Below are 26,468 nucleotides of genomic sequence, written 5' to 3'. Positions count from 1 at the left end.
CTTTCCAAATGATAGAATGGAAAAGAGTGTTGCACTCTTTACTATTAAATTTACCAATTATTTCATGTTTGCAATTTTCAAATTAAAAAAATATGAACTTTCCCATTTTTTTTCACAAGAGTATTTATCAGCTATATCTACAATCTTCTAAACAAGCCCTTTTTGTTTTTAACTTTGTAGCACTTGGTACATGAAGCCACATCGAATGAGGCATTTAAATGCAAAACCCATGAATTTGAAGTACTTTAACTTACTAATAGAACCAAAGAATTAAGTAGAAGAAAGAAGTTGTCTTAAAAAATAATGGAAGTCTGTGGATTGAGATCATACTCTTTTAAAAAATACACCTGGTTTTAAAAAATAGAGCCCATATTAAGCTCATGGTGAAGAGTTTGCTCCCACAATAGCTCACTAGATCCACTAAGGCTTTCCTTTTCCTCCTAGGGTTCTTTATTCAACCCTACACTAGGGAATCACAATTATATCCCCTTACATCAAGAGAACGACCCAAGAATTCAAGTTTTCCTTCTCTCCTTTCCACTCTTTCCTCTAGGAACATTTAAGCCTCCAAAGGAAAATCACATTATCTGATTAGTTCTAGGTTTTAACAAGGATTAGAAACTTCTAATTAGTTTCTTCTTCCATCTCCCACCATTCTATACCATTCTTTTAGGTCCATCACACCCATAACCCCAAATTGTTGAAATTGGCCTTGTAGCCCTAAGAGCCCCTATTAGCCCTCCTAAAAAAAAGGATTTAGCTTTTCCTCCAAAAAACCCTTAATAAGGCTATATATTTTCTAAGAAAATTTTATCTCCTATTGATCTAGGTTAAATGATTTTAGTGGTTTTAGGTCATAGCATTGTCCGTACAGTATAGTTTTTGAAAACCCCTATTTTGAGGTTTGCTAAGGTAAAATCAATGTCTTTCTTCTTTAAAGGTATTCCTCTCCACTTCCTACTTCCTACTTTTAATCTAATACCATTACAACCTAATCTTTCCTTACCTTACAAAGATTGTCTCACACCAATCCCTTATTCACTTCTACACTCCTTTACAAGCATAAATTGCACCTTGTCAAGCTATGGTAGCTTCCTTAGGGCTCACTTGTATCCATAAAAAACTACCTTGAAAAGACTCCAACTTCCATATTTAAAACTTATATAAAGGATATTGCCTAATATCTAATTGCCATGAGAGTTTGAGCATGGAAGTTCAAGTTATTTCCATTTCTATGCTAACAACTCAAAACTAGACATCAGTATCACACAAAGAAAATGATTTTATAAACCTAAGGAAATGAAACTCTTGAATCTTAAATAACTATGTATAGTTTGAAAAAGTGATCCAAAGAATCCAAATCAAAGAAAAAAGTAACACAAACAACTCCTCTAGTTCATTAGCTCACAAAAACTATTCCAAATGCTCATAGAATGTTGCACTAATAGGTATTTTTTGTACATCCAAGTATCAAACCCCTAGATTTGGATTGTGAGATGCTTAATAATATGCCCCTTACTTTTTTCCAATTGAACCAATAAATAACTACTCCAAGTAGTTTGTTTCCAAAAACTATCTAAAAAGTTGCTAAGCAACTTTGCAAACTTGATAAGTTGTCAATGAGCAACTTTTGCAATTATTGCAAACCAAGGCTCCAACCTTGACCAATTTGGTTCCAAACCTCTCCACATGGATTGCTATCATAAAATGACCATTTTTCACCTATATTTAACCACTGATTGGGTCCTTTTAACTTATTTTTCCATTTTGAGCACTTTGAGCAACTTTTTACTTCCTAGGACCTACTTGACAACTTTTAACTCCCAGATTTAAATCAACCTGCTAACATCCCTACACTCACCTTGGGACTCTAAAAGTAGTCCATACTACTTCCATTGTAGGTTAGACCATGTACAAACCAAAATGTCTTTAGGGTTTGACCTTACCCCTAGGTGCTCTTGCACTAGCTTGGATGCCCAATCCAAGTTTAAAAAATGAGCACCCATTTTTTAAAGTATCAGACACCCATTTTTTATTTTGAAAAAATGGGTGCTACTTTTTTTAAATAACTACAAACATGAGTTATTTTGAAAAATGGGCACATTTTTTTAAAAAATGAGTGCCCATTTATTTTTTAAATGGGTGATCATTTATTTATTTTAATGGGTTTTAATATGCTTTTTAAATGTTGATTCTATTTTTTCAGAATGGGCACCTATTTTTCATAATTCAAACAACTAGTGCCTATTTCTTACAAAATAGGGAAATATTTTCTTATCCCAGCTTAAATTTTGATTTGGCATAGGCTTGCTCCCAGCAAGCCTATGCCTTGAGCTCTCAAGATTTGGCTAAGGCATTGAGCTAACAATGTTAGGCCTTGCAATAATTTTTAGAGGGTATTCCCAATCAAATTTTTTGATGAACAAAAACTCATTAGAGTTCTCACTATCTTGATTTTGAAAATATAAATTTTATAGCATTATGATTTAATTTACTATTTTTGCATTATCTTTTAATCAATGGTGGTACTTAAATGTAAAATAGAGGAGTTCATTAAAACTTTAACACATTTTTTATTTTAAGATTTTTCTTCAATTAATATATGTGTCATCAATCTACATACAAATGTTTTGATGTTTTAAAAATAGATTTTTTTTTTTTAAAAGTTAAATTTTGGTCAAATTATGTGTTCTCACATGAGAGGTGTTTTTTTTTTGATCGGTAAGAGTCTGAAGCCAAGATTAATGTTTACGTGTTGTCATTAATTATTATTATTACTTATTAACCATGGGTAGATTTGAACCCTAAACCTCTTCGATCAGAGGTTCACAATTTACTATTGTGTTGTAGGATATTTCCTATACATGATAGGTTTTAAAATTAGCCTTTAATAACAAATAAAAATAAAAATTATTTAATAAAAAAATAAGGAAACATATTTTCATTAATATTTGGTGTGTTGGGTAATCTCATTTAAAAGTATTTACAAAAAATTCAGTTATTTGTGTCAAATTATGGTATTCATACATGAGTGTGGTATGCTCATGAATCAGGCATTTAAAAAAGTGAATTTTAAAGATCCATACCAAAAACAAAATCTTTTAAATAACTATATAATTAAATTACATACTCAAAAATTTGATTCAGTGAACAACACTAGGTATGTACAGGATCATGGTGTGCCAAAAAGTGGCAATCTGAAAAATTTGTAGTTTTGAAATATCTCAAACTATTTCAAAATCTATTCCAACTTTTTTCCCACCCACCCTAATACTAAATGGAAACAATTAATATATTTATAAGGGCTACTCTATCATTTGATACCAAACCTATATGGTCAACATTAAAAAATCCTAAATATGTGCTTTTGGCCTATTTTTATGTGATTTTTACTTCAAAGATGTAGCTGATGACTTTTTTTCACCAAAATTTGATGAAAAGAAAAGTGTTTCTTAAGAATGTTCTTATCTTTCCATAAATGTAAGGTTTGTCAAATTGTAAGTTTAGTAAGTGATTATTACTTATTTTCTAATGGAGTTATGTATAAAGTGCTGACAGGCACACTACTTGAAAAACAACTATAACTTTCAAATGGTACAACATCTTTTAAATCCAAAAGATGCATCGCATTCTATGTGTCTTCTACTATAAGAGAGAAAAAAACAATTGAACTTTGCAGGATTTTGAATTAGTTAAGGTGGTCAGACAAAAGAGTTTTTTTATTCCAAAAAAATTAAAGTAAAAAATTAATTATTAATTATTTATTTAGAATAAAATACCCAAAAATATATGTCACATCCAAGGATGAGTATACTACTTATTTCTAGAATATTATTAAAAAATATTATAATTTGATTTTGATTAAGGTGGTCAGACATACATCTACTTCTTATTTTTGTTCTAAATTTTTTGTAATATTCCATTAAAATTTAGAATTTTGACCAATCAAATTATTTTTTTTGAGATGAGTCCTAGTAGTTTAGAAACTAGATTCAACTTTCTAGAGATTCTTTTCTCTCAACTTTTTGATATAAAGTTAATAACAAGTAGAAAATTGCATGTCAAGTTGGCATAACCCTAATTTTTTGATTTTGTATTGCCACTTAAGAACATAGTTTGGTTGACCATGATCCTGCACATACCACACATTATAATAGTGTCTATGTCAAATTCTATACTCCTTGGAAGACCATGTAGTCTTACCACCTCTCTAAAAAACAAGTCTGCAATATGGACAACATCATGAGTTTTGTGGCATGGAATGAAATGTGCCATTTTGGAGGACCTATCAACCACCACAAATACTGAGTCACTACCCCTCTGTGTCCTTGGCAATCCAAGAACAAAATCCATACTTATGTCCTCCCATGGCTTTGATGGAACATGCAATGGCTGATATAGTCTAGTATTGTGGCTAAATCCCTTGGCAACTTGACAAACCTGGCAACTCTGTACAAACTTCTTCACATCTTGCAAAATCTGAGGCCAAAAAAATGTTCTCTAAGAATGGAAATGGTCTTATCTCGACCAAAATTTCCTGCCATCCCTCCACTATGTTTCTCTTTAATCATATTTTCTCTCACGGAACTCCTTGGAATGCACAATTGGCTACCCTTGGATAACATACCATCCTGAATGAGATAGTCTAACCACTTAGTTATATCTACAGAAACAAGCTCTTTACAAGCTTTTCATGCTTCAGCAAAATCAGGATCTTCATGGTATAGATTCTTGAGTTCATCAAACCCAACTACTTTAACCTGCATTACTGTAAGCAACAACTATCTCCTGCTTAGTGCATGTGCAACCCTGTTAGATTTTCCACTTCTATGTTTCAACACAAATGTATAGCTCTGCAAGAACTCTACCCACTTCATATGCCTTTGATTCAATTTACCTTGGCTATTTAGGTACTGTAATGCCTAATGATCAGTATACAAAACAAATTCCTTTGGCAATAAATAATGCCTCCATTTCTTTAAGGCATGAACTATTGCATAGAACTCTTGATCATGAACAAAATACTTCTTCTTTGCATCATTTAATTTTGCACTAAAATATGCAATAGGCTTACCTTCTTGACTTAATACAGCCCCAATAGCATTGCCACTAGCATCACAATCCACATGGAACACCTTTCTAAAATCTGGAAGTGCCAACACAGGTTGTTTTATCACCTTCTTCTTCAACATTTGAAAACTTCTTGCAGCTGCAGTAGTCCATTTGAAATCTTTTCTATCCCCTCTTATTGTGTCAGTTAGGGGTGCACATATGCCACTGAAATTCTTAATAAACTTCCTATAAAAACTAGCTCGACCATGAAATGATCTTACCTCGATAGCAGACCTTGGAGTAGGCCATTCCAAGATGGCTTTTACCTTCTCTAGATCCATTTTGAGACCTTCAGGTGATATAACAAACCCCAAATAGACTAACTCCCTTTTTGCAAAGATAAACTTCTTCAAATTAATTAATAGTTTCTCTTCCCTTAACCTTTCAAGGACACTATGAATATGCAACAAATGTTCTTCCAAAGTCTTGCTGAAAATTAAAATATCATCCAAATTGACAATAACAAATTTTCTTGAGAACTTCTTAAGTACCTCATTCATAAGTCGCATGAAGGTGCTTGGGGCGTTCGTCAATCCAAAGGGCATGACTACCCACTCATAAAGAACCTCCTTGGTCTTAAAGGCTGTTTTCCACTCATCTCCTTCAAGAATCCATATTTGGTGATAACCACTCTTGAGATCTATCTTTGTGAAGTACTGAGCTCCACTCAAGCAGTCCATAAGATCATCCATTCTTGGCAAAGGAAACTTATATTTGATGGTTATCCTATCTATAGCTCGAGAGTCTATACACATCCTCAACTCTCCATCCTTCTTTGGTGCTAGTCTTGCAGGTACTCCACATGGACTCAGGCTCTCCTGAATCAAGCCCTTCCTCAATAGTTCCTGAACTTGTGTATTTAGCTCCTCAGTTTTAGTAGGAGTCATCTTGTGAGCAGCCTTGTTAGGAAAACTAGCTGCTGGGATTAAATCTATCTGATGACTGATTTGCCTTACTGGTGGCAATCCTTTAGGAACATTATTAGAGATAATATCTCCAAACTCACCTAGTAAATCTAAAACTTCAAGTGGTATTTCACTACTACCTTCTTTATCTTTCCTAGGAATCAAAGCATAGCACATACGCTGATGTTTCATTCCATCGAAAAACTTTCTTCCATCAACAAGACAAATCCTAACACTCCTACATACCTTTTCACCTTCCTTTTTCATGGGCTTCAGTTTGTGGCAAATTCCATCTTTTGTTAGAGAGTATGTGTTTCCATGACCATCATGTACTGCATGCCTATCAAACTGTCAGGGTCTACCCAACAATAGATGGCAAACATCCGTTGGAATAACATCACAGAGAACTTCATCATGGTAACTCCCAATTTTGAATTTCATGAGACATTGTTCACTTACCAAGACCTTATGATCATCTTTCACCCAAGCAATCTGATAGGGCTGGGGATGTTTCTCCCTCTTGAGCTTCAGCTTAGAGACCATCTCCTCTGATACCAAGTTATCAGTGCTACCACCATCAATGATCACATCACAACATTTATCCTCACACTTGCATCTGGTATGGAACAAACCTCTCCTTTGTCCTGGTTCAATCTTAACACTTAATAGGACCCTTTCATTTACCAAGGTCTCTCCTCTCTCTGCATCCTCTGAATTGTATGACTGTGCATCCTCATCCACATGAGCAACCCTAGCTTGACCCGCAACTCTCCTATCTATCCTTCCTTTTTGTCGAAGGAATTCAAACGCATGATGACCTTCTTCATTGCAATGGAAATAGGTACCATGGAAGCCTCTTCTTCCTTGTCCACGTCCTCTACCTCTCCCTCTCTGATTTCCAAAGTCTTGATCACGGGAGTGGTTTAAACCCTCATTCCTTTGGTTCCTACTAGTACCCACATCTTCCATTTTCTTTTGGGTTTCATTTCGACCTCGAGATGACCTACCGCTTCCCATTCCTCCTTGACCATGGCCTCTTTGTCTCCCTTCAAACCTATTATTTATCTTCTCTTCAACTCATAGGGAAAACTTGTATGCCTCTTCAATGCTGGTCATTCTTACCAGACTTAATTCCTCCTGGATGCTAGGTCGCAACCCACTGATATAACGAGCAACCTTCTCCTTATTTGCTTCTGCATGCCCTTCTCTAATCAAAATTCGATAAAAATCCTTAGTATATTCTTGGATTGATCTTTCTACTTGCTTTAGCCCATGCATCTTCTTAAAAAAATCAAGCTCGTAGTCCACAGGAATGAACTGCTTCTTCAATTTGTCCACCATGTGATCCCACCTTGTGATCTTCTCCTTTCCTCTTCTATTTCTTTCCAATTGAACCTCTTGCCACCAAATTTTGGCATGGCCTTTGCAAATTTAACCCTATCTGGGTCCCTAATATCCTCATACTGAAAGTATTCTTTCAGTTCATTGATCCAGTCGATCAACTCATCTGGTTTCAGATTTCCTAAAAATACACCCACATTAATTGTAGGTCTTTTCCCAAATTTAGTAATGGCCCTAAAAAGCCTTTCCTCTACTTGATTTAGAACTTCCCCATCAAATTCCCCTTCTGGTCCAATTTCTTCTTCTTCATTGTCATCCTCACTGTTGTCACCTACAACAACATTTGTTCCTCTACGAAGCTCCTCCTATAATGCTTGTACCTGCCTTTGGAGGGCTCTAACCTCCTTAGGATTAACAGCTCTGGCCCTTCCACCACACTCTCTTCATGGAGGCATCTTCTTAACTGAAAGCCACAACCACATAGTCGGCGCTCTGTCTACACAGTCAAGAAAACCAGCTCTTATACCACTTGATGGGGACACAACCCAAGCATAGAATGGACACAATGAGAAAATGAAAATTGTATTAACTATGAAAATAAGCTAGTACATTCAGTACAGAGATAATAGACTTCAAAACATGCCCTAAGGGATTACAATAGCACAAAACTGGAGATAATATCTCCTTTTGGTACCTTCTCTCAAACTCCACTCCGAACTGCCTTTTACAATGCCAGTAATATCCTTAAATAGACCCCAGAGGGTTAAGGACTAGGAGTACATTCTAGAAAGTGCTAGTAGGCATCCACCGACTAAGTAGAAGGCTCCAGAAGCTGCATTAGAAGTTGGTACAAATCTAGAAGAATCCAAAAATGGTAACTGAACTTTCGGGAGGCATAACTTTTGAACCGTAGCTCCCATTGACGAACCGTTTACATTTCTGGAAAGCTCTTGAAGTGGTCTATAGCCCTATGGAGGAGCTTTTCTCATCCCCCATTTTTTATCCCTTTTCAAGGTCATTTAATTCCCCTAACCTGACTTTGAGGTATTCTTAAGAGGTCTCCAGAAACTGAAAAATTGTAATAACTTTCAAACTGTGGGGCCTTTTAACTTGATTCTTTTTTTGGAATGCTCTAAAGTAAAATTACATTAATCCAGCCAATTTAAACCTTCTAGTTCACCAAAATTATGGATCAATTACATAGTCCTATTTTTTTAGCATTTGCACATATCCCAAGGTGTTCAAATACTCTATCCTAGAACACTGATAGTGGAACTGTGAGAGTTGGAACCTTTATTTCACCCAAATGGGTATCTAGAAATGAAACCACATGAAACAAAAACTAAGCCTAAGTACATTTTTTTTTTTTTTTGGTGACATAGGATTGCCTTTATACCTCTAGATGCTCTTGCATCACATAGAGGATTTTCTCATCCAACCCTCTCACTGACCATTTTATAAGGAAATCTCGTAAACTATATTCTTGCACTTTGCTCATCCACAAAATCTCTCTAACCTAGTTAGCCTTTTCTTTCTCATGAGCATCAACATTGAATTCCATAATTCTATTCAGGTTGGCAATTTCCTTTTGAGCTTCATTTAGGAGATTTATCTACTTTATTGTCTCATTATGAACAAACTAAATCAATTTTTTTAATGTTTTGACAACTAATTTTCTCCTTTGTAGTTTGTCTAAATTTTTTTGGTTGAATGGAGATGTAACATTAATGATGCTAGACATACAATTAAGCATCTTTAATTTTGGGTATAGGATAGCATTGATGTACTAGGTCATATTATTCATTGTATCTTTCATATCATGTTTGTCTTTAGCATCCTTGTAGACTCTATTGACGATTTTCTTTTTGGAAACTTCAAATATCTTCATATCAACTTCCATACTCCCTTTTCCAAGTTCATCTTTGATACATGGTAACCCTAAGGGGTTATCTCATCCTTGTCCTTGTCCTGAGATGGTTTGATGAATCTTTTCCAACCAATGCCTTGTATTTTTATCAAAATCAAGCCTAGATTCAATTTTTTCTTTCTTTTCTTAGGATAATTTACCTAGAAATTTTCTCATTAGGTCATCCATGGTCAAGGATAATGACACTATTCTCCACTTCTTCATAACTGAGGTCTCTATCCATTTTGGTTCTATGGGATTCTTTTCAAGCATAGTGAAAGTATTAGCAAGGGAAAGGGTGGTCAATGGGGTACTCACATCTTTGGTTGAGATTTGCTAACTTTATGTCATGCTTAAAATATTGATATTATATACTCTCTTTTAGGTTTGGCTTCAGGGGAATCCATCTCTATCAAGGCTTCTCCTCCTTGAAGACTATGTCCACCCTTTTTTTTCCAATGCTTGAATGAGGTGTCCTTCTAACAACCTCTATCTTAAGTTGAACTTGAACCTTTGGAATGATTGATTTACCTACAACATCCTATTTACTTGCAATAGAATCATTTACACCATGGTTAGAGGAAACGATTAGTTTTTAGAGGATTTTTGTCCTTTAGAATTCAAATGCTTCTTTGAAGATTTTACAATAGTTTCCTAGCCTTTCTTTTTCTTAAGCCAAATTCCTATGGTTTTCTAAGAACATCCACTATTGAAGAATGAAGATCATCTTCCTTCCTCTTACTCCAATCTAGTTCATGAATTGGAAAACATTGAAGTTGTTTAATATACCAGGGGCCTATTATGTCATCCTTTCATTCTTTTTCATTCCACCAATGTCTAGGTCAACTTTCAAGGTTTTCACTTGATCTAAGGTCATTCTTTACCATAAAATTTTTTTGACCTCTAATTTATCAAAGTAGTTGGCCCAATAATCCTCTAAATGGGGGATATGCCTAAAAGTGAATAAAACCTTGAGATCATCTATAAAAAATCTTGCATTATCAAAAAATTTCCTAGAGATATAAGGTTTGAGACTGAGTTAGACGTTTATTCCTTTACCATCATAGTGTGTTTGATATTTGGGCATCTATAATTACCCAATTCTCTAGGAAAGAGTATCTCAGATGTCTTCTTAGTGTTCTCATCTAAATTTTCAACAATGATCAATTGCATGAATATTGAGAATAGAACACCATTGACTAAACAATAATGAGATAGCTTGAGGGAGCTCACCATCAAAAGCACCAACTATGAGATAAGCAAAACTAGAAAATTTGATGTAATACAAACTATATGTTTCAATTTCTTGAATGGATTCTTTTGGAAGTCTACAACTTTTCTTTCACTAGATTTCAAACATCAACCTTCACAAAAATACATCAATGATCCTCCTAAATTCTTGAGAGGGATTTATAGCTTGTAAGTTTATATAGTATTGATATATTGTGATATCTTCTATCTATGGTTTGTGGGGAATACCTCCCTAATATTTGGAAATATCTAGAATGTAAATAAGGAAGGAGGACATGAAGAAGAGGGTGAATTTAATTAAACCCAAAAGCCCTTCATGAAATGTCTCTTCTATCAAACCAACCCAATCAACAAATTTCTCACCTCCTATAATTTTTTGAATGAAGAATTACATCCAGTCCTCCTAATAGAAAGCATGATTGTTCCCTTTTACTTTATTCAAGAGGAAAACTATATCGATAATTTCTGCGATAAAATGCTCAATAGTCAATAGCTTGGGCAACCTTGATCCTACCAACACTGGTCTTAAGAGACAACTTTTCTCAACAATGGCATTATAATCTTTCTTATTCTTACCAAACAACCACTCTGCTTCTTAAAAATTCCAAGGCTTGTGAGGGTCCTTGTGTGGAATTTTTAGAACTGACATAATATTTTCCCTAACAATCCTTGCCAAGACTTATCCTACAACCTTCTTTATGCACTTACTCTTAGGATAATAGTGATTCACACATTCTATTATTAACTCAGGACATTTCATAGAAGGTAGAAAAGTTGTAGCCTCTAAAAAATTACTACTAGCCAGTTTATGAGCTATGGTTCCATTTTGGGAACTTTCGGTTCTTTTTATAACCTTTTTTACATTCACATTTACTAGGAATGTATTCCACATTTCTAGTAGGGAGGTCAAAGTTTTTTTGGGTTTTTGGAGCTTTGACCAAAATAGGATCATATTTATTGGGAAAATGAAGAATAACCCACTAAAATCAATTTTTTGAAATTATTAAAGAGAGGCCAAGAATAGAAACTGGCAAAGAGGTTGCTTTATACTCATTGATTTTGCAATGCTAAATTATTCATCCTCAGTCCTTACCAACTTGTCACTCTAGACTCTTGAATAGCAAGTTAAGACACTAGGCAAGAAAATTAGTACTCATGGTGGAAGTTATAAGAAATATTATGAACAAGTATGATAATGTGAAATCACTTATACAACTTTACAAAAATTTATTTGACAATACATCTTAGCCTTTTTAGTTAATTTCTCTAGTCAAGTTGGCACACAATCTCACACTTGAGTGGCATCAATTAGCAATCACACTCTCTCTAACAATGACTCTTACTTTGACATGTGGATTTCATCTATCACTATTATCATCCTTTCAACATCCAATCCTGGTATGGTGTATGAATTTGAGAACTCTGTGCTTAAATATTTTTAGAAGAATCCTTGCAAGGACAACAAAGTAAAAACTTGTCAAAAATGGGAGATCAAAGTTGAACTTGAAGCTGAAGCTAACAAGTTAAACATCAACTTCAACTTGACACATGGGTGGACTAACTATCAAAGGTTCAAAAAGAAGAATATTTAACTTTTAAGCCCTTCTACACAACTTCAACTTGAACTTGAATTTGAACCAAGCAGTTATAGTTCAAGTTCAACTTCAACCTGACAAAACCAAGAAACATAAAATAAGAGGGTACATATGAGTGTAATAGATGGTTTTGACTAGGGACTATGACTGTGATAGATTAGGAATGAACTTAGGATCACTAGTTTTATAGACAAGACATGAACTGACTTATAGGAAGGGGGACTCAAAATAAGGGTGACAAAGAAACAAAAGTAAGGGGAAAAAAAGGTAAAAATGGGCATGTACAATGTGAAAAGATAAAGAGTTAAATTTGATACAACTTTAGGTCCTACCCATTGTAGGATAGTGGTAAGTTATCTCCATTGATATGTTTCAGCCTAAATGCATTATATGTCCCAATTCTTGAGAAATCACAAAAGGTCCTTTCCATAAGCTTTCAAATTTGATGTGAGATACTTTGGATATTGTTCTTTTGTCCCATAGAAACACTTTATCCCCTTCCATTAGTTTTCTTGGTTTTTCTCTTCTCTAGAAAATATTTTTTATTCTGGCACTACAATATTAGGGGCCAAAGTGTGATGACAATTTGTGATGGCAATGTAATTTGTGGTGAATTTAATGTTCTTTTGGGTAATTTTCCCCGATGTTGCAATACTAATGTTTGCATCATAATTGTGACTCCTTGGTAATTATATTTTTTAAAAATGACATAAAACTTTCCCCATTTCTTTTTATTGTGAGAGCTTTGCATGAAAGAGGGTGGAGAGCTCTAAACATTATTGTGCCCTCGAGATCAATGCATTTTGATTTTGTACCCTTGTGATCTCTTCACTTCCTTTCTATGGCCTTGATCTACAATTTTATTGTCGTTCCATGCCATTATGGTATCCATGCCCTTTCTCTATGGTTTTCTCCAAGGGGTTATGTAAATGTTGTTTTGTTTTCCTTCTAAACACACGTCTCTTTATATTTCCTTCTTAACACATATGTCATTATATATATAGCTAGATCTTTTTAAAGGTTTTTATTAAATCTTAGCACAACATAAAAATTGATCTAGTTACATGCATATTCTAGAATCCAAATAATAAAATAATAAAAATCACCCAACCCATGCTAAGTGACTTACCTCAAGATCATGCACAAAAATAATTCAGATAAAGAAAAATTGGCAGAGTTCACAAGAAAGTTTACAAAAATATATAATAGTAGTTATTTTAGAAATAAATGAGACATAAGCTAGTTAAATGTTTCTTGTTATTGATTATTTGAGTTTATTTACAAATTCTTGTAGAATTTTCATCAAATTAGGTACAATAAAATAAACAATTAGTTCTTGCCAACTAGCAGGATCAAATATAGTTTTTGAAGGTGATAAAATTGCATATGCAGATACATCACTTGCATGCCAAGAATAAAGTGCATTCCTTAATTTTTAATCAATGGTTAGATATAAAGGCTCAATATGTTAGCTCAATAATGGTAGCCAATGTTGTAACCATTCATGTATTAGAACACTCTCCCTCTAAGGATCCCAAGTATCTACTATTGCTATTAATTAAGGCATCACTATATGATCAAAAATGTTATAAAGTACTAAAGCTAGTAGTAAAATCTCATATACATAGAAAATGTAACATATGTTTACTATCCCTTGGCTCTCAAGAATTTACGGTAGTTATTGTCACTTTTGGAAGAATAACTTCAAGGAAGAGTTGAGTGAAAGGAGTTGAAGAAGAAAGTTCTACTTCTATGTTAATGCCATAATCATGAGGCTCATTCCCTTGTAGAAGCCTTTATCATAATGACATTACCTATAGAACATGAAAAGGATGTTGAAGTGGTTCCCAACCTTAAAACACTCTAATAAGTAGTGGATAATCGGGATCATCACAGTGAGATTGTGTCAATACTTGAAGTAGTCTTATAAGAAAATGCAAATGCAATACATGACAAACTACACAACTTGTAGTCATTCTGATATTTTAACTATAAATTCTCAAAGATACTTGCAAGTGATTCTAATGTCATAGTACCTACTATAACACTTTTCTAGATTCTATCTAGTGACTCCCATAATATCCTCTATGCTATCTAGTTATTTTTTCTACCGTGTAGTCCCTTTCTAAAGACACTCCTTCTCCTTCTGATATATTCTCACACAAACTCTCTCATGCCTTTAATTTTTATTGTCAAACTTCTGAATATATTCCTCTACCATATCTAAAATTAACTTCACATTGTGTTGTAATAGTGTCATAGTTGTTTGATCGTCGATATCTTTCATTTCAGCATTCAAAATTTCAAGATTGGTCAACACCCTCACTTGAAAACATCTCATATCAGGTACTTTCTATGTTGTTTCAACACCATGTTATTTCTTTTGAACTAATAGTTCTTCAAGTGCATTTTCTTGTAAAACATTAATTTTGTTGAATAATTGTAAACTCTTAGAGAGTTCATTATTGTTTTCATATATGTATGTATATATGTATCTATGTATATGTATATGTATATGTAGAAGTATATATGTATTTATATACACACACATAGAAATGTGTGTGTATATACATAGAGATCTTGTGGATTATGGATTAAAAAGAAAAAAGAAAACATGACATTAATCATGTTCCCCCTTTTTTTGATCAATTATGGATAGTTACATGCAAAAGAGGGTGGAGAGATTAGAATGAGGGTGAAGATCCCTTGTGATCACTACATTTGGTTGTCATGCCCTTGTGATTGCTGCATTTTATTGTCGTGTCCTTGTGATCATTAGATTTCATTGTCGAGCCCTTGTGATCTCTACATTTGGTTGTCATGCACTTGTGATCTATCTGCCGTTGGTTTGTGATTTCATTTCCATGTCATTCCGTTGTGATATCCATGCCCTTTCTCTACAATTTAAATGTTGTGTCATGAAATTGTGATCTTCATGCCCTTTCTCTATGATTTTCTTCAAGGGGAGAAGAGGTACCTATGTAAATGTATTTTTATCCTTCTAAATATGCATCTCTTTATATTTTCCCTAGTGGATGAATAGAGAGGCTTCTCTTTATGTATATGTGTGTATAGATATACTTACACACACATATATGTATGTGTCTATGTATGTATGTATGTATGTATGTATAGAGAATCTTCTCTTTATAGATAAGTATATCTACATAGACACACACACATATATGAGTCTGTCTTTGTATGTATATATACTAAGAGATCTTTTTTAAGGTGCTTATTACATCTTACAACAATAAAAAAAAATTAATCCAATTGCATACATATTCCAAAATCCAAATTATAAATCAATAAAACTCACTCAACCCATGTTAATTGACTTACCTCAAAATCCTACACACAAATAATGCAAACCAAGAAAATTGGATAGAGTTTGCAATTTTTTTTACAAAACTATATCATAGCAATTTTTTCTAGAAAGAAACAAGCCATAACCCTATTAAATGGGTCTAGGTTTTGATTAGCTAGCTTGATTAAAAATTCTTGTAGAACTGTGATTAGATTAGGTACAATAAAATAAACAATCAATTGTTCCTAGGTAGTAGGATTAAATATAGATTTCTAATGTGATAAAATTGCATATGTAGATGAATCACTTTTATGTTAGGAATAAAGCACATTGCCCAACTTGTAATGATTGGTTGGATATAAAGCCTCCATAATGATAAAGAGGTAAGGTTGGTGGGAGTCAAAACATGGTTAATCCCACTTAAATTTATAAGGGAAGTACAAGGTTCTTGAAACTCTTTACAAACCAAAAGGTTCACAAACAACTCCAACACCTCCCCAATGATTAGAATGGGTGTCTTAAGCCAAATAAATGTGGATTCAAAAGGTTTCAACTAATTTTTGGTCTAACTCCAACACCTCCCCAATGATTAGAACTAGTCTCTTAGGCCAAATAAAGGTGAATTCAAAAGGTTTTAATTGGTTTTTGGTCCTCAAGTAACATCTAAAACCCAAATCCCTCAAACTATCCTAAAGGAAAATTGATTTCCCACTAGCCCTGCAGTGAAACAAAAGTGAAGTTGTCTATCAAATTTTCCAAAATAATCCCCAAAGAAATGGTGGATTAAGATACACATTAAGCCATAATATAACATATCAGAAGGGTTCCAAGTGTTCCTTTGGATCATATCCTACTATTACCATACCAAGGCTAAAAAATGCATGAAAAGAGGGCAATTTAAAAAGGCAACTAAAAGAATGGCAAGTAGGAGTAGACAAGGAAGAGGATGGGGGAGTGCAACTTTTAAAAATTCAAAACCTATCTTGTGTGGGATTCCTTTGGTTGGGCAGGATTAGAAACATGGCATGGGGCACAGATCACAGGGAAAGGATGCAAATTGCTAGGGGATATTAGAGATAAAAGATGCAATAGAGAATGGAGATGGGGACCCACATGACTAGGGTAAAGGTTTGAACAAGTCTTTTCCATCCTCCAAGGTGGATCAACTTGAGGTACTTTAAGCAAAATGGTCTTCTCTTTTTGGAGTTAAATGAACTAGTAAGTCTTCTTTTCCATTGGTTAAAATGCTTACTAGGTTGGATAAGAGTTCATGTGTGATCACAATTCTAGATGAGTTTGTAGATCATAACATTGCTTCTATGGCTTCTACCCTAGTGGGTAAGTTTATTGGGTAAAGGCCAAATATAAATATTTTTAAATCATTTACGTAGACAAAATGAATCCTTAAGGAATAGGTCACTATCATGGAGATGGCCAAAGGTCTCCTATCTTTTGAATTTTCTTGTAGTGAGGACCTATGAAACATTTTGTGTCAAGGATGATGGATTATTGGTTGCTCAACTCTACTTCACTAGAAGTGATCTTCAAAGCTAGATTTGAATGATTCATTTTTTGTGCAAGCTCCAATCTGGGTTAGACTTCCAGAGCTGCCTTTGGAGCTTTGGAATAAGGATGTGTTTGTGGGAGTGGAAAACTCCTTTGGTGAACTTTTGTCAATAGATCCAATATCTGCATCTAGAAGAAGACTCACATATGCTCAGATTTGTATTGGATTTTAAAAGGGGGACAATATGCTAGAACTTGTGTGCTTCCATTCTAAGCTTGGAATGCATGTCCAAAAGATGGACTATGAAAGTGTACATTTTGCTTGCTTTCATTATTTGAAATCAAGTCATAAGGTGAATCTTTGCCCTAAGGCTAAAGTGAAAAAGACCAAGAAAAAAGAAACTTTCAAACCTTGAAAGGAGAAAAAGATTTGCAAAAAGAAGGAAATCAAGGATGGACCTAAAAATTAGGAGGTTATTGTAGAAATCCCTATTAAAGAAATGAATAAATCAGACTAGAATGGATCAAATCTAGGTAAGGAAGATGAAGTAATGGTATCAGTTCTGCCTAGTTCTTAGGTCACAAAGGTGGTTGTCCTAATGAAGCTACATCCTTCTTAGGCTATAGAGGTGGCTATCACAACAAAGCTACTTAGTTCTTAGGCCACAGAGGTGGATATCCCAGTAAATTTAGAGCTAGTTGTTGTAATACCCCAAAATTGGCTCATTGCCATTATACCAATTTTGGTCTATTTTGATCAATTCTAAGACCTATTCTAATAGGCAATTCTTATTCTGTACTCACTACTTGACTTAATTGTCAAATGCAAAAAACTCTAATCTACATTCATCCTACTCGTTATTCAATCTCTATAGTACACATTCATATTAGCCACATTAAACCTATGTGATTTCAATTTAATTTAATCTAAAGTATTCATACTTTGATAAATTAAATTATCTCCTAAGGCTAATGTACTATGGGATTAAATTTATTTAATTTAACAAATATGCCTATCTCAATTAATTAAAAGGAATTATTCAATTAAATGGGGAAGGTATTTCTGATTAATTGAATGAAATTATTTAATTAAATGGAGAAGCTAGTTTTAATTAATTAAAAAAAATTATTTAATTAAATAGGAATTTATTCCTAATTAATTAAATAAATTTATTTAATTACACATAAAAGTGTCTCTAGTTAATTAAATCAAATCATTTAATTAAATAGAAAATATATTTATGAGAGTATATCTCATTTTATTAAATTAAATATCTCTCCTAATTTTCTCTTCAGTTCAAGAATGGAAATTCCTAGTTCACTGCTGATCAAATTAGAAGTGACCCAGATCACTTACTCTCACACTAAACTCTATCTCAGCTGACTGATTCTTACACTCAGATATGAGCCGACTGACTCTTACACTCAGATCTGAGCCAATTAACTCCCTCTAATTTGGGAATCTTCCACCTTAATTGAACCTCATCTTCAATCCTGACTGTTGATTGAAATTGATCTCAACCGTTAGAGTATTTCAGAAAAATATATTTAAGAGGCCCTCATTTCCTCATTACAGGGTTTGAAGTCTCATGCTATCAAATTGCTATCACAATTTGCATTCACTTAGTTCAATACATTCTCACATATTTTCATCACTTAGCTTAATTTCATTTAGCATTTATAATGTATGCATCTAGTATAGTTTCTTTTACATGTTCTTAAACTAGTTTGCATTATACATTTAGAGTAAATTTGCACATTCATATAGCTTAATTACATTCAAATCCTTCGTTCTTAGAGGGTCTGGTTGCATACACCTCGATTCTAAGGATATTAACAAGAAAAATCCCTTTAGATAGAAGGCAATGGGTCAACTCATAGGACTAATCTTGGGTGAACAATCTTATGTTCATTCCAGGGTGAATCCACGTATAATGACTGTGTTCAAGTGTCTGTGAGGTTCAAAGGCCCACATTTCATAGGTACATTTTTGGCACCCACAATGCGGCAAATAAAATCAATTTCTTAGGTCTCTTCTACATTTTTAAAATTAATTTTAAGCTCTCTATCCATAAAATCCGTACAAATTATAGAATCTTCGTACGAGGATTTTGAATCTTCATGCGAAGTTTCTTTTTAGTTCACGTGGGAAAGTGCCCAAGCGCATGAATCTTCACGCGACACCTTGTTTCTTCGCACGGGCCATAAAATGATTTCACATGGATCTGCTAGAGATTTTGCGTGAGATCTTGTAGCAACAACCTTTGTTTTAAGCATTTTCACTTTGCAATTTCCTTAACATACTCTTTTTGGAATCTGTATTTTTTATGTTTTGCAGCTTAACTGTTGTTTACAAGACAATTTTTCGAAGACTCCTTCATAAAAACTCTCAAACACGGACTAACTGTTTGCTTGTAGAATGATTGCCTAAGACATGTTTGTCAAAGACTATACTTAAAACCCACAAAAAAATATGTCTTCTTTTCTTGCTTTCCAAAATAGATTAATTAGGGGCTTGTAAACTTCCTAGGGTGCAAGATAGAAGAATAGGGGATTATGCTCTTCACCACTTAGAGGTCATGACCAAGGGTGAATCAGAAATCTAGATGCTTCCAAAAGATGACTTTTCGAAGAAGGCAAGCAACTTAATGGTTCTCTAGTATGGGTCCTTTTCTATGAAGAGATGATGATTTGCTTTCACAAAATTAGAATCTTGAGAAAGGGAAAGTCTAGATTGATTAAGCTAAGTCAGTAAATTAACTTGTTTTGCATGTTTGGGTGAGAAAGTAAGGTAGAGGAGTATGCTCTTTCCCCTTAGGAGAAATCAAAAACTTTGACCCTTGCGATCAAACCAAGAATCCAAGTTAATCCTTTAGAGGTCCTACTGGAGTGATCCAACCTTTGGGAGTGACCCAAGTGAGCACACTCCTTTCACCAGAGATTCCAACTCACTATAATCAAGATGCTTTGTAGAGTGAAAGACACCAAGCCAGATTAATTTCTTCCCCTTGATTCTTGATATCACATATCAAGGGGAAGCTCTGTCTATGCATTGGTCGGCAAAAACCTCTAGCTTGCTAAGCAAGTAGTGTGCACTTTCAAATGCTAGTGTGGGCTACTAGTCTCAACTCCACTTGTGAAGCCACTAAGAATTAATACGAATGGAAGCCAAGTAAAAACCTTGTAGGTAGAAGCCACTCGGTTCACCTCTGAAAGGAGGCATAATCTTTGTTCAAGGAGGGGGAAGAATCTCTCCTATAGAACTCACCATAGGCATGCTATTGGATGTTTGAAGGTGGTATACATGCTCATCCCTTGCCACAAGGGTGCTCATTTAGTGTATACTATTGAGTCCTTTGAATATACCAAAAACATGGGTGCCCTCTAGGGGGTGACACGGCTGTGTGAGGTACACACATGCACATAAGATGTGAGACAAAGGTTTTTCCTTCTCTACCAATTTTTGTTTTTAGAGATAAAAGCATGTTTTTTGTCTAGTCCTAAAAAAGTCCAAAATTGTCTACAAAAAACAAATGTTAAGACTCCCCTATCTTGTCGAGTTGCTTTGCCCTCGATAGGACTATTTTCGACTACTGCTTGCTTCTCGTGTCTTGTGAAAAACACTTTGTCTTACTTGAATCCCAACATCATTTTATAAACTTAAAAATTAACCTTGCAATCTGCCTATTATCTATCAAAACTTACCAACAATCTGTCTGGAATAGTCTCAAATTGTTAAACTCTCTTCGAAATCCAACATTTTTGTTAATCTGGTCTTGATTTTTGCGCATAGACTTGTACTTTCTCATGCGAGCCAATTTAGATTTTTGCATGAGATCTTGCATATACCCATGTGAGATCTTGCATCTATCCTAAGTTGTCCTATCATTTCTTCACGTGAGACAGAAAAGTCCTCACATGAAATTAAACCACTATCATGAATCTTCACATGCCCCATTGAACTTCTTTGTGTGGCTCATAGAGAATATTCGCGTGAGATCCTGCTCTGAAACTGTCAAATTAGTCTGTTTGACCAATCTGTGTCCTTCGTCCAGTCAGCTTCCTACACTAAGTTGTCATTTTCTATCTATGCACAATCCTAAATAGTGACATTTAGTTGAACCAAAGATTTGTGAGCTACATTTTAACTAGTCTTATCTTTTAGTTCTCTAGATTCTTGTTCCTTAATGCTTGTCATACTCCGTGTTGCAATAGTCATAACCTTTGGCTATTCTAGCCTTCAAATTAGACTACTCATGTCTTAGTATACAACATTCTTGTCTTCCCCTATTAAGACTCAGTCTTAGTGTAGTCCTTGTCTGGGTTCTTGCTTCTTGTCCTTGTCTATGACTATCGCAACCAGAAGCAATAATGTGTTTTATCCTCTTAGACTCAGGCAAGGTCGTGCCAAGGGTCGTAATCATGGTAAAGTTTTCTTACCTTTTGTTATGCAATCTGTATCTAGTTCAGCTAGTGAGGCATCTTCACAATCTCCCTCACCTACCAGGTCACCTTGAATTCAGTGAACATTTTCCATAAACTTGCAGCAAGTTAGGAATCCTTTATACCAAGTAGATACTAAGAGTAAGGGTCTTGTATTACCAAACATGATGTCTGACTCCTTTTTCAAAGGACCTTTTGAAACACAACACACTAAAATTGAACACATTCCTACAATGATTAATCATGAACTTGAACATGGTAGTCATAGTAGACATCAAGAACCACCAAGGAACGACAAAGAGAAAGAGAAAGACCATGACACTGATGAGGAAAATGAAGAAGTAGAAATACTCCCTAAAAACATAGAAAAATGTTGAAGAGGTAAAAACTTTCAAAAGGTCATGGGAATCCTACTCAACAAAGAGAAAGAAAAGTACTTTCTCAAACTTTCCCAAGAGGGAGCAAAGTTACCCTCTCATTTCAATGTGGAAACCATTATCACACTTGAGGAAGAAACTGAGACTTCTAAACTCCAAAAAAAATTGAAAATTATGCAAGACCAACTAGCTCAGATGATGCATGAGAAAGAGAAACCCACGAAGACATACACATTGGATGCTCTTTGTCCATTTCCATTTGACAAAAGCATAAACATGCCCCCTTTCCCATGAGGTGTAGAGCTACCCAAGTATAACAAGTACTTTGGTACTACTAATCCCCAAGATCACTTGTGAGAATTTGGTGGTTTTTCTATGGAGTTTATACATGATCCAACATACCTCATGCATTTATTCCCTAGAAGCCTAGGTGGTCAAGCTTTAGAGTAGTTTTCACATTTACGTCCTGGTATCAAGATTTTTGACAAAATTGCCAATCTATTTGTTTAGCAATATTCTCATAACATACAACACCCTATCAATATTCAAGATCTATGCAACCTTAAATAGAAAGCTAGAGAACCTTTTCTCACATTCCTCCAATGGTCGAGACAACTGTACACTAAGTATTCCCATAAAATTCTAGAAACAAAGAAGCTTGAAATTTTCACTAATAACCTCCTACCTAATTTTGAATATAGAGTCCAACTTCAAGGTCCACGTACCTTTGAAGACATGATTATATAGGCTATCCGTATTGAACAATTTATGGTCAATAAAGGTGAACTCACTCTTTAGAGAGACATAAAACAAGGTTCTACTTCCAACAAGGATAAAACCAAACATGCAAACAAGAATCAAGAAATCGTACATGATGGAGTCATTGACAATGTCACACCCAAACCTACTAAAGCAACATTTAATCTCATGGATAGCCTCAAAGCAGCCAAAAATGTTCAGAAACCTCCCCTTGACAACAATACATTTGGGAACAAACTGAGAAATTCTTGGGCCACATGCCCTAAGCGAGAATACACACCTTTGGGTGAACCTCTGGATGTGGTTTACAAAACATTGCTACAACACAAGCTTATTTCACCAATGGATAATCCTCATCCTTATGATCCACAACCATGTCCACCATGGTGGAATGAGACCTCACTCTATGAGTATCACCAAAACAAGGGACAAAAAACTAGCAACTGTATAAACTTTCACCATAAAGTCCAAGACATGATTGATGCTGGTGATCTTGTGGTAGATGGACATAACAAAAACTCAGATCACAAGGTGTTCAAAGAACCTTTCCCAGCTTATAAAAATGGAGAGACTTTGAAACCACAACCCTACAACAAGGTCAACTATACATATTCCAATGATGACAATGTCATTCACATGATTGAACCTGTGGATTCTAAATACTACAATGTTATTACTATTAAGGGAAAACAAGATAACTACATACCCAAGACACATTTTTTCTTGAGGGGCCCTACTCTCAATGCAATGGATAATACACCCTCGTAACACTATGCTAATGCTATCACTTGTTCCCATGCAAAGTTGGTGCTCAAAGGCCCTGCACATCCTACTTCAGATATTGAACAAAACAAAGATAAAGCCCTTGCTAGACAGTCTAGCAAAGTTGCAAAACCCACAACAAACTTGACAGCAACTAGTTATAGTGTTCTTGATTGATTGAAATGAGCTAATGCTCAGATTTCCATCTTTGAGCTACTTAAAATCTCACCTGCTCATAGGAAAATTCTTAACAAAGCCCATATTGAGGCAAATGTTCCTCAAGATCTTGATCTTGAGTAATTCCAATCCATGGTAGGTCACCTAACCTCGCCTTATCTTATGACCTTCTCTGAGGAGAATGATAACTCGCTGAGTCACCCACACAATCAACCTCTACAAATCGAGGTTATGATCCATCAAATATGTGTTCATTGGGTACTCATTGATAATGGCACTAGCCTAAATATTGTCTCTACTACTCTTCTTAAACAATTGAATTATTTTGAGGACTGTATTGATCCTTGATGTAAGATCACTATCAAAGCATATGACGAAGTGGAATGAAAGTCTCTAGGTCTTGTGGTTTTACCCATTCACGTTGGTCTTATAGAAAAGGATGCCACCTATCAGGTGCTTGACATTCCCTTGGCTTACAACATTCTGTTAGGATGACCATAGATACATGAGATGCGTGTTGTACCATCCACATACCACCAATGCATCAAGTTCCCATTTCATGACTCCAAAGTTAATATTCTTGCCACTACTAGCTATACTTGCAATATGCTCAAGGCTACTAAAACTTTCGTCCCTACTAATCATGATTCCTCTGATTATCATGACAATAAGTTGAAACAAATTGAGCAGTCTTTCAAACTGAAAGAAACTGGCATGGGAGAGTATCACATTGAACCATTTCTATCACTAACATCTCTCCCAGAGTCTCCTTGCCATTATGAGAGAACCTCAAAGCCAAGGAAGTAATTCATGCTAACACCTTAGACCATGTATAATGGTGCTTTTATCAAGGCTATAGTTCCCTTAGAAGATGAAAGTGAAGATAGAGCCATTACTGAATGGCTTTACAAAGAAGAGGCTCTAGTGGACCTAATGGAGCAAGCTTGAGAAATCACTCCTAAGAAATATGGGCCTGGTCTTAGGCTTATGAATCATTTTTGTTACAAGGGAACTATCCCTATTGGGTGCAATAACAATGGCCTAATTTATCCTATCAAAGCAAGAGCTCAAAGAAATAGTGATACAACTAGCCTAGGATTTAAGAAAGTTCCTTTTCATTTGGGATAAAATAAATTCATATCAACACCTAAGAGTTCATCTAAAAATGAGTCACAAGTTGAGTCAGATACTCAAGAGGAAGAATTTGATGATGAGGATTCCTATCCTCATCCTATTCCTTATGATCTCACTAAATTCTTTGCCGAGCAAGATGACTTTGTGCCACATGTTAGCACTGTGGATGATACTAGTGACTCTTCTGATGACCATATTGAGCAACTCAAATACCATTTAGAAAAGGGAGAATCTAGTTAGTCATGTCGTATTGAGTATTTGTGTAAGAATCTGGAGGATGAAGGTGAGTATGTCCCTATCACTGTTGGGGAGTTCTATAGTCTCTTTCCATGTAGCATTGATTCTAAGGAATATGAGTTTGACTCTCTTTTAGAAGTGACTACTGATAAAGACATTGCCCAAGTACATCTCTATGAAAATGGGTGAAATGACTAGGGTTAGGTCACATGGGTCTAATGCAACTAGTGTCCTAGAGTCATTAATTACTAACATTCATACTCCAAGGTGTTTGAATAGACCTGTGGACAAGGTCATTTTAGGTCTTGAATTGCTTGTCCAAGCACTTAATGACTATACTATGAATGCAATTGAACCAACCACTACTCTCTCACTCACACATCTTGAGCTTATAGACTGGGACCCTAATGCATCTAGCAAAGTCCCCATGTTCCAGAATGATTAGCCTCTCACCTATTACCAAAATTCTATTGAACCTATAACATCTTCCACCAATGAAAAGAGTGTCAACATGACTAAGGTTGACATCAAATATCTCAGTCATACAATTAAAAAGAAAAAATGCAAAAGGTCCAATGGTGAAAACCACATTGTGGCAGTATCAGAACCCAAAAATGTAAAAACAAAAGATGTATCCAAGGGTGAAAACCTCTCTGAGGCGCTTGTGGATGAGATATTTGATGCACTTCCCAGTAAATTTTAAGAGAGATCATTAGTGTTGATAGAGTTGACGCAGCCAATTAACCTGGGCATAGAGGAACATCCTCATATGATACATCTAGCACAATCACTATCACTTGAAGAGAAGGAAGAATTCATTGCCTTTTTCAAAGGAAAGAAAATTAATTTTTCTTGGGCATACTCTGACATGCTAGGATTGGATCTTGAGCTTATCATGCATCACTTTTCCATAGCACCAAGCATCAAACTAGTTAAACAAAAGCTTCAAAAAATGCATCATCACATTGCATTGCTCGTCAAAACAAAATTGGAGAAACTTCTAAAAGCTAGTTTCATCCGTGGAATTGATTACGCTGAATGGATATCCAATATTGTTCTAGTTTCCAAGCATGATATATATATCAGCGTTTGTATAGACTTTCATGATCATAACTTGGCATGTCCTAAAGATGACTTTTTGCTCCCTAATATTGATATGATCATGGACATGATGGCTGGCTATGAGATGTACTCACTTATGGATGGTTTTTCTAGATACAATTAGATAAAAATTATGCCAAAAGACCAGGAGAAAATGACTTTCACATGTGCATGGGGAACCTTTTGTTGGAATGTGATGCCATTTGGTTTGAAGAATGCTGGTGCTATGTATCAGTGAGGTGTTACTAAAATTTTCCATGACATGATGCATAGAACCATGGAGGACTATGTTGATGATACCTTGATCAAAAATGCTAAACGCAATACTCATCTGCAAGATTTGGGGCCCATCCTAGATCGTATGGAAAAATTCAACCTTCAACTCAATCCTAAGAAATGCACATTTGGTATCACATCAAGGAAGTTGTTGGGATACATTGTTTTTGCAAAAGAAATTGAGGTAGATCAAGAGCAAGTACAAGAAATAATGGATAATGCACCACCTCAGAATATCAGCCAAATGAGGGGACTACAAGGAAGGCTCCAATATATTCA

This window comes from Cupressus sempervirens, chromosome 4 (genome assembly GCF_028749045.1).
Source record: "Cupressus sempervirens isolate cs-2001-9-10 chromosome 4, ASM2874904v1, whole genome shotgun sequence".
NCBI classification, from domain to species: Eukaryota; Viridiplantae; Streptophyta; class Pinopsida; order Cupressales; family Cupressaceae; genus Cupressus; species Cupressus sempervirens.
The sequence above is the reverse complement of the archived record's forward strand: the minus strand, read 5'-3'. Positions refer to the sequence as shown.